The sequence below is a fragment of the Pinus tabuliformis genome, chromosome 3_1 (assembly GCF_031772625.1).
Source record: "Pinus tabuliformis cultivar Carrire ecotype Pingquan chromosome 3_1, CPIR1, whole genome shotgun sequence".
Lineage (NCBI taxonomy): Eukaryota > Viridiplantae > Streptophyta > Pinopsida > Pinales > Pinaceae > Pinus > Pinus tabuliformis.
The window spans coordinates 635667009-635679933 of NC_142301.1; positions in this window are offsets into that span (position 1 = coordinate 635667009).

Here is a 12925-nt window from a genome sequence, read left to right on the forward strand (position 1 = left end):
AAAAGTAAAAAAGCAATCGAAACCACGTCGCTTTGTAACCATTAACGAACCTGAAACGACAAGGGTCCGACGATCTTTTAGTTTTTACACAGTCGGAAAAGAGTTTAAAGATGACTGCCTCTTATTTACGTTTAACGAGTCAAGAGGGGTAACTCGGCGATATTTTCACATTTAAACGGTTGGAAAAGAGCTTAAAGTAGACCTCCATTTTTATTCTCTTTAACGAGTCAAAAAAGGAAAAATTCTCGACTATCTTTTCATCTTTTACGAGTCAGAAAAGAGCTTAAAAGGAGACTCGTCCTGGAGGAACGAGTGGTATAAAGGGTAGCAACTGGTTCCGGTAATGGTGGAACTTGCTCAAAACATATAATGGTCAAGAGGCTGGCTAATAAAACCACTCATCGCTACGGTTCCTCAGGAAAGGATAAACAACCAAGTGAGAGCATATGATCGGCCAAAGAGATGGTGGTGATGGAATGAAACAACCAAGGCTCAACTAACAGAATTTAGTAGATAAAAGGCAATCACGAGATGTAAAATGGGTATGGGTTCATTTTTACACATGCTTGAACCATGGAGTACTCTGCTTGGATTCGGTTTCATGTTTACATAAGCTTGAAACGAAAAACTATGCTTGTTATGAGTTCGCATGCTCCCATCATAATGACGCAAAATTTGCCCCCCAAGCTTCATTACATTCAACAAAGTGTATGGAATGAAGGTTCACTCTCGAGATCTACGAAAGACTCGACTTGTATTTTACGAGATCTTAATCAAAGACTCGATTTGGAAAGGAGGAGATGTTTCATTTTTTAATGAGGTTGACCTAGGATGATCCAAGTGGATGTTGGTGGCCACCCACCTATCCCATTTGGACCCCCACAACTATCTCTTTCAGCTTTTTCAGTTTCCTAAATTGTAGCACAGTTTACTATTTTTAGTAGTTTTTCAGGTCCTAAACTTCCGGAGACGTTTTGAGGCCCTAAACAACATTTTTTTGGGAAACTGGGGCAACATGGGTCTATGGACCCATGTTGCCTCCCAAAGTGGTAGTACTCGGATAGATCTTTCTAACAAGCTATCGTACACGTCAAACGGAGATCGTATGCCAAAGTTACGACCCCGGGAAATTGATGTACCAATTTACCCAAATGGGGCCCACAATTTGGTGTTTCATCTTCTAGGGTTAGGTTTCGGGATTTGAAGGGTTTTCCATTGTTTCTCAACAATAAATAGGCCTTCGAGCCTCATTGTAATACAGTACAGAACAGTTCAGAGGCATGTAGCCGCACATCTCTTCTCTGAGATAAGCTACCATCGCCCTAGCTGGTTTATTTCCATTTCTAGTTGTAAGCATATTTCAGTATTTTACAGTAATGAAATGAAGTATTATTTCCACTGCATCTTTGTGTTTATGGTTATCTCTGTATTTTATTGCGTTCCTGTTTAAATCCGGATCAGTGGTATCAGAGCGGTCTGCTTTTTCTCTGTTTTTCTTTGCATGTCCCCAACGAGCTGGGGATATAAGGAGTTAAGGCTTGAACTAGTCGAACCTTTGCAAGACCAGCCTCGCAAATCTCGACGGCCTCCCATGGCGGATGAGAAGAAAGATGAGGGGGCAGGAGATCCTATCAAAATTTTTCTCGAAGAAGCACTCGAGTGGCAAAGGAACGCGATGATGGATAGCTTTGCGCAGATCCTTCAGCGGCTATCGAGAGGCAACACATCGGCTTCCAACAGCGACTCTGGAAACGCCACACCATTTAAGGTACAAGTTAATTTTGAAATCCCCATATTCAAGGGTCAAATAGACGCAGATGCCATAGATAAATGGTTAAATCTGCTAGATGGGTATTTTTCTGTTCATGAATTTTCAAGTCGGGAAAAGATTGTTTTCGCTCTTCTCAAAGCAGCCCCCCACGTCAAGGACTGGTGGGAAACCTATTGCGAGCAGAAGGATGAAAGTACAGGCTCACTATTTTCAGTCGCACCCACTTGGAATGACTTTCGGGATGCCATCAAGGAGCAGTACTACCCTGTCGAAAGCTATGAGGACAAATACATCAAATGGACCACACTGCGGCAGGGACGAGACCAAGATGTGCCGGAGTTCACAAACATTTTTTATACTCTTCGCACACAGTTGGGTATCAAAGATACTGAGCGACATCTGGTACTCAAATACCGCGGCTGCCTACACAGATACATCCAGGAAGAGATGGGGTTCTTGAACATCTCCTCACTCGGCACAACATACCGATACTCTGTCAAAATCGAGCAAAAGTTCAAACAGAAGAAGCGAGACTTTGGATCTGCAAATCCGAAGCCCAAAGGACAAAGCCAAGGCGGGGTGACCCAAGACATCCCGTCAAAGCCGTAAGAAAAGAACAACACCACGAAGCCGAAGAAGGACACAGGAAAGTGGTGTGAGTTCCACAAGAGTCCCACTCATAACACAAGTGAGTGTCGGACCAAGCAGTCGCTGGTGGCCGAGTTGAAGGCTTCCGAATCAGATGCATGTTCTGACCCTGAGCCAGAACCTGACAAGGGGAATGGAAAAGGGAAGCAGATCATTGATGCGGATCCCAGCACCACTGTTGCCACTGCCAGGATCTAGAAGAATGAACCTACTGATCCAGAAGAGGGGGAGCGTCTTTTCCACTCACAGATGTGGGTGAAGGGTTCGCCGCTGCAATTCATTGTCGACAGTGGCAGCCAAAAGAACCTCATTTCAGCAGAGGTTGTGAAGCGATTGGACCTACCGACTACACCACACCTGCAGCCGTATAGTATCGGGTGGCTTCATGAAGGACGAGATCTCAAAGTTCGCCAGCAGTGCCATCTTCCCTACAGCATCAAGCCATTCACAGACAAGGTATTGTGTGATGTTACACCTCTGGATGTTTGTGATGTATTATTAGGTCAACCATACTTACGGAGGCGACATGCTGTGTATGAGTCAAGGCCTCGTGCTGTCATTATTTCTTTGAGTAATTCATTATACAGGATACCAGAGGTAGCCCCACCTACTACCACATCTTTGATCACTGCTAAGAAAGGCAGCAAGCTCATCTCACAGACCAGGAAATTTATCTGTCTGGTTCACTCCCAAAGTAAGGGGAAGATCGTTGCTACCTCCATGACCCTTGCAAAGGGTTCCTCCATGCAGCAGCAACAACAAAGGGATACGGTCATGACAGAACACAGGAACAACTTCTCCTCACCCACAGAGATACCACACAAGTTTCAGGTGGGCAACAAAGTCTGGTTGCATCTACAGAGAGAACGCCTTACCAGAACCCATTAGAAGCTCAAACCACTCCGACATGGTCCTTACAAACGTACCAAGGCTGTCGGGAACAATGCTTTGGAGAACATCATTCCTCCATTCCTTTGCCTGCACCAAGTGTTCAATATGGACCATCGTCAACCATGTTCCCCACCATTACTGGACACATCAGAGATTGCAGGACAAGTTCAGCAGATGGAGGAACTCAACGCAATGGAGACCATTGCTTCCTAAGGGGGGAGGAATGATGCAAGTGGATGTTGGTGGCCACCCATCTATCCCATTTGGACCCCCACAACTGTCTCTTTCAGCTTTTTCAGTTTCCTAAATTGTAGCACAGTTTACTATTTTTAGCAGTTTTTTGGGTCCTGAACTTCCGGAGCCGTTTTGAGGCCCTAAACGACGTTTTTTGGGAATCTAGGGACCCATGTTGCATCCCAAAGTGGTAGTACTCGGATAGATCTTTCTAACGAGCTATTGTACGCGTCAAACGGAGATCGTATGCCAAAGTTACGACCCCGGGAAATTGATGTACCAATTTACCCAAGCAGGGCCCACAATTTGGTGTTTCATCTTCTAGGGTTAGGTTTCGGGATGTGAAGGGTTTTCCATTGTTTCTCAACAATAAATAGGCCTTCGAGCCTCATTGTAATATAGTTCGGAACAGTTCAGAGGCATGTAGCCGCACATCTCTTCTCAGAGATAAGCTACCATCGCCCTAGCTGGTTTATTTCCATTTCTAGTTGTAAGCATATTTCAGTATTTTACAGTAATGAAATGAAGTATTATTCCCACTGCATCTTTGTGTTTATGGTTATCTCTGTATTTTATTGCGTTCCTGTTTAAATCCGGATCATAGGAAAAGAACTATCCTCATAACCCTTATTTCATTTTTTAATGAGCTTGACACAAGATTAGGAACTATGCTCGGCCAGACCTAGTTTCATTTTTTAAGGAGCTTGACATAGGAAAACGAACTATGCTCCGCCTAGACCTAGTTTCATTTTTTAAGGAGCTTGACATAGGAAAACGAACTATGCTCCGACTAGACCAAGTTTCATTTTTTAAGGAGCTTGACATAGGAAAACGAACTATGCTCCGCCTAGATCTAGTTTCATTTTTTAAGGAGCTTGACATAGGAAAACGAACTGTGCTCCGACTAGACCAAGTTTCATTTTTTAAGGAGCTTGACATAGGAAAATGAACTATGCTCCGACCGAACTTCATCATAATGAACAGGAAGTCGTCACTTCCAAGAATGGCACTCCGGGTGGAAGGAAAAACATCTTGGAAGTCAGGACCCAATGCCCCCAGGACATTATGCACGACGACATCATCATGGGATACAGGCGCGGGATAAGTGGCCACGTAGTTGATCTGTGGTGGGGCAGATGCAACAGGTGGATAAAAACTAGGAGGGGATGACAACTGCGCAGGAGGCACCTGGGGATGAACGAACGATAATTGATCTATAGTCACTATCCTTCCATCGTGTGGAAAGCAAACCACACGGAAAAGTGAAGAGACCAGGGCCCCCATGGCATAAACATAGTCACAGCCAAGGAGAAGACTGGAATCTAAAGCACCTTGAGTAATCGATACATCTATATAGACAGTTTTGCCTCCCAAAGTAATAGGGAACTTTGGAAGGATCCCTAATGGTTGACTAGTTCCTCCGTCAAAAGCCATCAGATTCAATGCGACTGGCACAAGTTGTGGGGAACCCAAAGCTTGCCAAGGAGTGGTAGGCATAAAACTGACAGGCGCACCCTCATCCAAAATAGTGCCAGGTATTGCCCTATTATAGGCGTGTACCGTGACCCAGAAAGGCACATGGGATGGAAGGCGAGAGGTGGTCAAACGACTCCAGTAGAAGGAAACGACTGAACTAGTTGGTGGGGGAATCGTATGATTGCCCCCTTGCTCTAAAAGAACCGAAGCAGGACGCTCGGGAGCAGCTGGGATAGGAGAGTCATTTCCCGACTCAGGAGAATCTGAGGAGACGAGAAGAACATGGGAATGATGCTCTTCCGAAACAGAGTGGTCGACGGGTGGTGAATTCGAGTCAACACTCTTTCCAACCAATGGTTGGTCTGGAACAGGCTTGGCACAGCCAGGTTCGGGAAGAGGGGCCTAGACAAGAGAAGAATGTGAATCAATCTCTTGGTCAGCAGGGGGACGATCTGCGGCTGCAGAGAAACGTTGATAACCAATGGGAAGTTGGGGTGAGGGAGCTGTAAGACTTTCCAAGACAACAGAGGCTTTATCCATGAGCGGACAAAGGTGAAGGGGATGATTGCCTTCACAAAGTCTACAGGGGATTCGAATCTTCCCTTTTCCCTTACCATTTCTAGCTGATAGGGTAGCATCACCGTGAGCTCCAGAGGATGCTGAGGGGCAGGCTGGATCATGAGACCATACTTCTAAGACCCTGGGAATGCCAGGACAATTGCAAAGAAGATGGTCCTCCTTGCATAATCTACAAGGAAATTTGACCTTCCGCGGAGGAGCAGAAGGTGGCCCGATGGGAGGTGTACTGGAGGGACTAGTTGTAGTTTTAGCCTCTCCCTTAGGAGACTTCTTCTTCTTCGTCTTCTCCTTCTTCTTCTTAGTCACCTGGTTACTCGAATCTAGACTTTCAACAGGTGAAGTAGAAGATGAGGACGTAGAAACAGGCGAAGAAGGGGAGAGGTGCACCTTAGAATCGACATGATGCTGTTCAGGTGGAGGGACTGATTGACCAGAATTTGAGACGGCAGGGACCAAAGAGGTTGGGAACAACCAAATAGGCAACCCAACAGTTAACACTGGGAGGGACAACGTTGCCATGTAAGGAGCAGCAACATTCCCAAAAGGAGCGAAATGACCAGGGTTTCCGTCAGAGGGGATCCCTGCGTTGGTGAACCCCTGAAAAGTTTTCATCGAAAAAGAAGCCTACTCAAGCTAACGCAAATAAGATCTAACCAGGTAAATGTGAATCGTGGCCGAATAAATTTGAAGACAAAGGAACTGAACTTGACCTTTTCATGTTTTAAGAGTCGAGAAAAGGACAAAAAGATGACTCTAGTCTCCTTCGAATATTTAGTGAGCCTGAAGTGACAAATGCTCAGGTGAACCTTTTCTTTTAGGGAGTCCGAAAAGGGTCAAAAGTGACTACTCTGGAGAACTAGGCAAAAGGTTTACCAAACAATCCGTAAAACTGCATATACACATTGGAAATCAGATGAAAACCAAGGACTTCCCGTACGACAGTCAATCTTCCCGAATGTTGTGTTCAGTGCATTACGGCTTGTAAGGCGGCAGACACAGCTTCCTGTGGATAAAGGATGATAACCTAGTGGGGTCTCCACATATACTCGACGGTACGTGGGTGCACAAATCCGTGTTAGACCACTATCGAGTCACAAAAGGAGGAATCACCCAACCATAATGTGAAACAACAGTGACTAGGTTTAACGACGCCAGAACACGTCTCTAGCCTAGACCTCTAAATGTATGCGTTAAGTTCCAATGCATTTTTAGATTCATTCAGTTCATTTTACAGTTGATCTTTGATTAGGTTTCAGTTTCCAGGTCCTACCGTATGTAATCTCTCACAATTTCCTAAATGCAAGCTATATGCCAAAATATATCATTCCATTCGATGAATGCTAACTACAGAAGAGTTGAGATCTTTCAATCAAACAAAATGATCATCAAACAATCAATAATGACTCTAATGCAGCTAATGGCAATAAATGAAACTTTTTCTTTCTTTCTTTTTTTTAAGTGACTAATCGCTAATAACAATGAAGAACGTTAATTTCCATTAACTAATGCAATGCAAAAAAGATTGTTTGTTTTTCTTTTCGATGGCAAAATGCACTTAAACAAATTTTGAGAGATAATAACAAAGAGTAAAAAGACAAATTTCACTCAATGAAAATAAAATCAAGTCTGAAGCACCAAGACAATCTTTCAAACCAAGAAAAAATCACAAAAACCTCAATGAGCTATGTGATCTAAGCCCAAACGAAGCCAAGCGAAATCCAAACGGAAAAAAGATAGATTGCTCAAAGCACACAATAAAAAGTTTTGACAACCACTAGACAAGTGCAAAAAATAGCCAAGAAGTCGACTGGACAATCAAAGAACTAAAAACTCCCACGGAAGGCTCGATGTAAAAAGCCACTAGATGCTCTAGGGCTGAGATATGAAATCGATAGAAAGAGGCAAACACCCGAAGGATGAAAGTCAAAAACCAGTCAAACAAAGCTCTGACACACTCCAATAGTTAAAAAAGATGTAAAAAGACAGAAATCCAAGCTCAGAAGGCTTCCAAACAAGCAAACTGGAAAAATTCACAAGCCTGGCACGACTGTCAGGCTATAACTCGCGCTATTAAGGGATTAGCGCGAGTTGCTTTTGTGCAACCTGCACCCATTGGCGCGACTGTCAGGGAAAAGATCGCGCTAATAAAGTTTGCTAGCTTAAAAATAAAAACAAGCAGTCCAGGGTCTGATCGACAGTATCCAGACAGACCAGGCAGCAAGAAACAACTTAAAAATCCAACCCAGAAAGCTTATCTAAGCAAGAAAACAAGAGAAAACCAAAGTGCAAGACAAACTCCAAGCTGTTCGGTTCGTAAATCAAACCGGAGATTGACTGAAGTGGTGTTGATCTACTTCGCTAATGCAGAGCAATAGCGTTTCTAATGCTACCTGGCCATACTTCAGGCTTCGTCCAAAGTTTACGAATCAAACAACAAATAGCTTCCCCAGTGGAGTCGCCAAATTGTTGGAGAGGTAAATCCCCTCTACGGACAAAGGCGATCCCACTAGCCCGAAATGGGTCTAGCAACAATCAAACAATGCTATCATGCAGGTTCCTAATTGAAAATTAAAGGTGGATTACGAGAACCTACTTGGATTCCAACGCTAGTGTTGTAGAAGAGTTGACACTCCCGTTTGTTTGCTTCGGCCGGTCACGATCCTCACAATCTCCGTGAATGGACACCTGCACATGCAAAGAACGACATGAATACAAGCATAAAATCCAATAGATGCAATTATATATCGGTCAGAAAAGATATAATTCAATCATCATCATAATGAACAGCAAGAATGGAACCATAATGATAGTCATCTATTATTGATAATCAACAAAGGAGTATACAACCAAAGTTCTGACGTCAAATCCTCCTTTGGCTGGGTGATCAGCTACATATGTCTTGCAAAGCTTGTCGGGGTCAGGAACAAGCCTCTCTCTCTCTTTGCAAATAAGACTCAACAACAATCTCTCAGACTTCTGACAGTATCATTCTCCCTATGCTCAAAACTAGCTTGTCAAATGCACCAGAGCAAGCTTTTATAGATGGAGGAGGAGGAAGAGATACAATGAATCCAGACATTCATGGGATAAGCATTATCCTCGAAAAGCTATTGTGGATAGAGATACGATGAATCTCGACATCCATGAGATTGGCATTATCCTTGAAAAGCCACATGAGTCGAAAGGAAAAAAACTCTCGGGCGTGCGTTTGTTAACAAACTTTTCCAAACTTGGTTGGCGCGGGTAAGACTCTGAGACAGAGCGCCAATGGGCACGCCCTCTTTGGAGAATCTCCCTCATTGGCGCGAGTGATACACTGTGGATCCGCGCTAATGGAAAAAGGGGACTTTTTAGGGATATTCTGTAGGAGATGTCTTCAAGGCATATGAAGTCCATAGTTAGGGGAACATAATGCAAGTGTTTTCAAGTTATGTCACTGATCATAGGTCTCGGAATGAGTCCTCCAAAGTGCGGGAAAGGGGCAACAGGGACGGTGACCAATGGTGACAAATTACTGTGTAACAAGAAGCACAAATTATCACACATATATTCTTCAAACCTTCCTTCAATTTAATTCACAAATGCAAGCTTCTACTTGTTGTTACAAAGTTCTCTAGCTACAACTAGAAGGTAGCTACTACTCTCTAATTTATTAGGTAAAATTGAAAGGAGCTACAACCCTTGTTTTATCAGGTACCACTGAAAGGAGCTCCAATCGTTGATTGTTTACCAACCACTACTAGAAGGAGCTACAACCCCTGATTTGTAAGCTGTTACTTGCTTGACCTCATTGATTCATCTTTCATACAATTTTCAAACTCAAATAATGAATGCCATTTCCTTTTATAAACAAATAAATTTCTCACCTCAATCACTCACCATAAGCACCATAAAATCACCTTCAACAATCTTTGATCACTAACCAATAAACCAACATCCACCTCTGAATAATTAGAACTAAAACGTAAACTCAACAAAAAAAATTCCCTTGCAAAATCGATTCTACTTATATAGAAATTAGGACCAATATTTTTAATTCTCGAACCTGCACTTAATTTTCACTTATCATAGGTTTTGATCTCATTAACTTCTTTTTTTTCTATTTCAGGAATGTCCTCTTGATGTGAACAATAAGTCTTCAATCTCTTATAAATTGTCTCTATGAGAAAATTTTAGTTCCACTGCTTAATTCTGCAATTATGGAAACTTACAGGTTTTAGCAATGTTTCTTCTAAATTTGGTTGACTCCAAATTTAGCAAATTTTCTAAACCCACCTCCAAATAATCCATTCTTCCATTTGAGCCACCAATTCATTCATGCCAATTTTAATGTAATGTTATCTTGGCGGATTTTTCCAAATATGGTGCATAACACCAAATTTACCAAACTAGCACATATAAAAACCAATGGGTACCTTTGTGCTCTAAGCCCTGAGAGCTTAACTAACACTGCAATACCTTTGCACCTGTGGTCACAACGCCCACATAGAACCACTTGTTGATGCATAGCACTAGCCCCATATTGTTTTTCTAGGTGAAAAATCTCTCAGTGAAAACTCAATAATCCTCATTCGATAACCTTTGAGGAGTTTCCTTTGATGAGTTACGTGTCCCATGGGATCGCCTCACTGACACCTACACCAATCATATTTCCACCGAGATGACCTATCCACCACATCCTCTTAGAACTAACACCTCAAACTTTATTTCTCAAGCTTTTCCATTGGTGACTCTCAGATAAACTTCCAGGGAGTTTCTTTTGAGATTATTTATTCTAAGGATTATGTGTCCTTTCCACGAAAATTCCACATATGCTCTAGGCATGTCTTTAAAAATCAATCACATAATCACCGAGATGATCTATCTATCCAGCTCTGCAAGTATGTCGTGTGTCACTCACTAAGTGGTGCCATGTCTCATCAATTTTTAGCCCACTTGGCCACCCAAAAATATAAAATGTGCATGCCACATGACACGCTTTGATTGAGGCATGTCATGCCAATGTCATAATGCCACTCTCTGTCCTACGACCAATCAAATAATGCCATGTGTCTCATTTGAATAGGTCCACGTTGTAAAGTCCACGTCACTAGTACAACGGAAGGAAGGTCTAAGGCCTAGTTTTTCATCAAATTATTTAACAATTTTCTCCCTTATTTCTGTTACTTGCCTCTATTAATTGTTGCAAATCTTGGGCTACAAATCTCAGTGAGAACTCAAGGTGTATCTCGGAGAAATCTCTAAGGATTTTCTTTTGAGATCCATGGGATTTTGAGGTCTAAGTTCCAAGGTTCGAGGTCTGAGGTATGAGGTTCAAGCTTGGAGAAAAACTAATATGTGCATACACCATTTCTTCTAAGGTCCCTTCATTCCCAGGTTCTGCGGTTTGGGGTGAGTTATCTGCCATGTCCTTCTAACACTGTTCCTCCTAAGATTTTATTGGTCCACAGGATCCATGCACACGCCTACATGGTTTCCATCTGTGCATTGACTATGTTGTGGGGCCTCTAACTTTGACTTTCAATAATTTTCAATACAAGAGGTTTTTTTTAGACTTCAATATATTGTTGAAAAGCTCTTTCCAAGCTCTATCCATCTCAATATGTTCCAAGGGATACTAAGGCGATTTTCTAAACTAGAATTTCCTTCAAACTTACTGCACCTTGAGCATTCTTCTAACAAAAAATTGTCCCTTTGCAATGATCTTCTTTTCCTTTTCCATCAATGACAACATTATTTCTAACATTTGAGGGAACTAACATCCTTCCTTAGAGGCCAAGGATACCCTCTAGAGGTCATGTGTGTTGCTTCAAGGAATTTTTCATTACTCTAGATGCCTCAAATATTTCTTTAGGACCTAATTTATGGCCTTCTTATATCATTTTAAAATCCATAAGACACATATATACTACTCAAAACCATCTAGTGGTATTGACATCCCCAATCATGAGCTAGAATATTTTCAGAACACCATGTGTGGTCATTCGAGGCATATTTCCTAGCCTTGGATGGATAGAAGTTTCCTTTAATTCCTAAAGTTCATGTTTCCTCCCTTACCATGTTTAGGGCCCTAATACCCATACATGATGCTAAAAAAAATTAATGCTATCTAATACCTAGTTAGAGATAAAGCAATCCCTCTAGAGGACATTTGTGGTTGTTCAATGTGTCATTATTGGCTCTAGAGGCCTAGAAGCTCCCTTTAGGGTGAAACTCTTGCAATTGTTCCCTTGACCATAAATAGGGTCCACATCCTCATACTTAATGTTAAAAAGGTCATACTATTGACTATCCCTATTTAGACACCAAGGATATGCTAGAATAGTCCTTTATGGTGGTTAACAATATCATTATTATCCTTAGATACCTAGAAACTTACTTAGGACCTATTGATCCTATTAGAGGACCCAGGGTACATGTTGAGCGCTCAAAATATCTTAATAATGTGTGTATCTCCACTTGAAGGGAAAAGATCCCCTCGATAGGTCATTTATGGTGGTTTGAGGTGTCATTCATGGCCTTTAAGCCCTAGAAGCCACCTAAAATATTAATAGATTAGATGTGGTAGTGTGAATTTTCTTGTTTGGCCTTGTATGCTTAGAAGCTTTATGCTCTCACTAAGGCTTTGCTTCCTGTCACGATGACTATGTTAAGGCTTTAAGAGCCATAACTAGTTCTGAAAACCTTATGAGAGAATTAACATACTTTGTTCCCTCTAGATATGATGAATGGTGATTTGAGGCATTATTCATCACTCTGGATGCCTCAAATCTTTCTTTAGAAACTAAGGCATGGCCTTGTTTCTTATAACATATTCAAGACGTTAGGACAAATACCTATAGCTTAAAACCACCTAGTTGCATTGACATCCCCAATATTAGGTCAAGGACCCCTCTAAGCAAAAATTTAGTGCTTTAGACTACAAAAGTGTACATACTCTACCTTGTTCGGATATAATTTTTTAACCTCCAATGAGGAAACACATGTTCTTAATTGGTAGGCCCATTGTTGTATAATATGGATGCTTTAATTATTTTTGTTTTAAATGTTATATTGGGTTGATTGATGCCACATGACATATTAACCTTAAGCATTGGCATTATACATCTTGCTCATACTATATTGTAGAATTCACCTTACTTTTCTTAAGAGCATCAAATTACTTCGAATAAATCTCACAATTTCTAGCATTAATAAACCTGCCAAGCCTAAACGAAAAGAAAAAAATATAAACCCATTATACCAAAATATAAACCTTCTAAGAATAATATAGGGTGGCCACTAAAAATTATGATAACTGTCTTTTTTATTTTAGAATTATTCTCA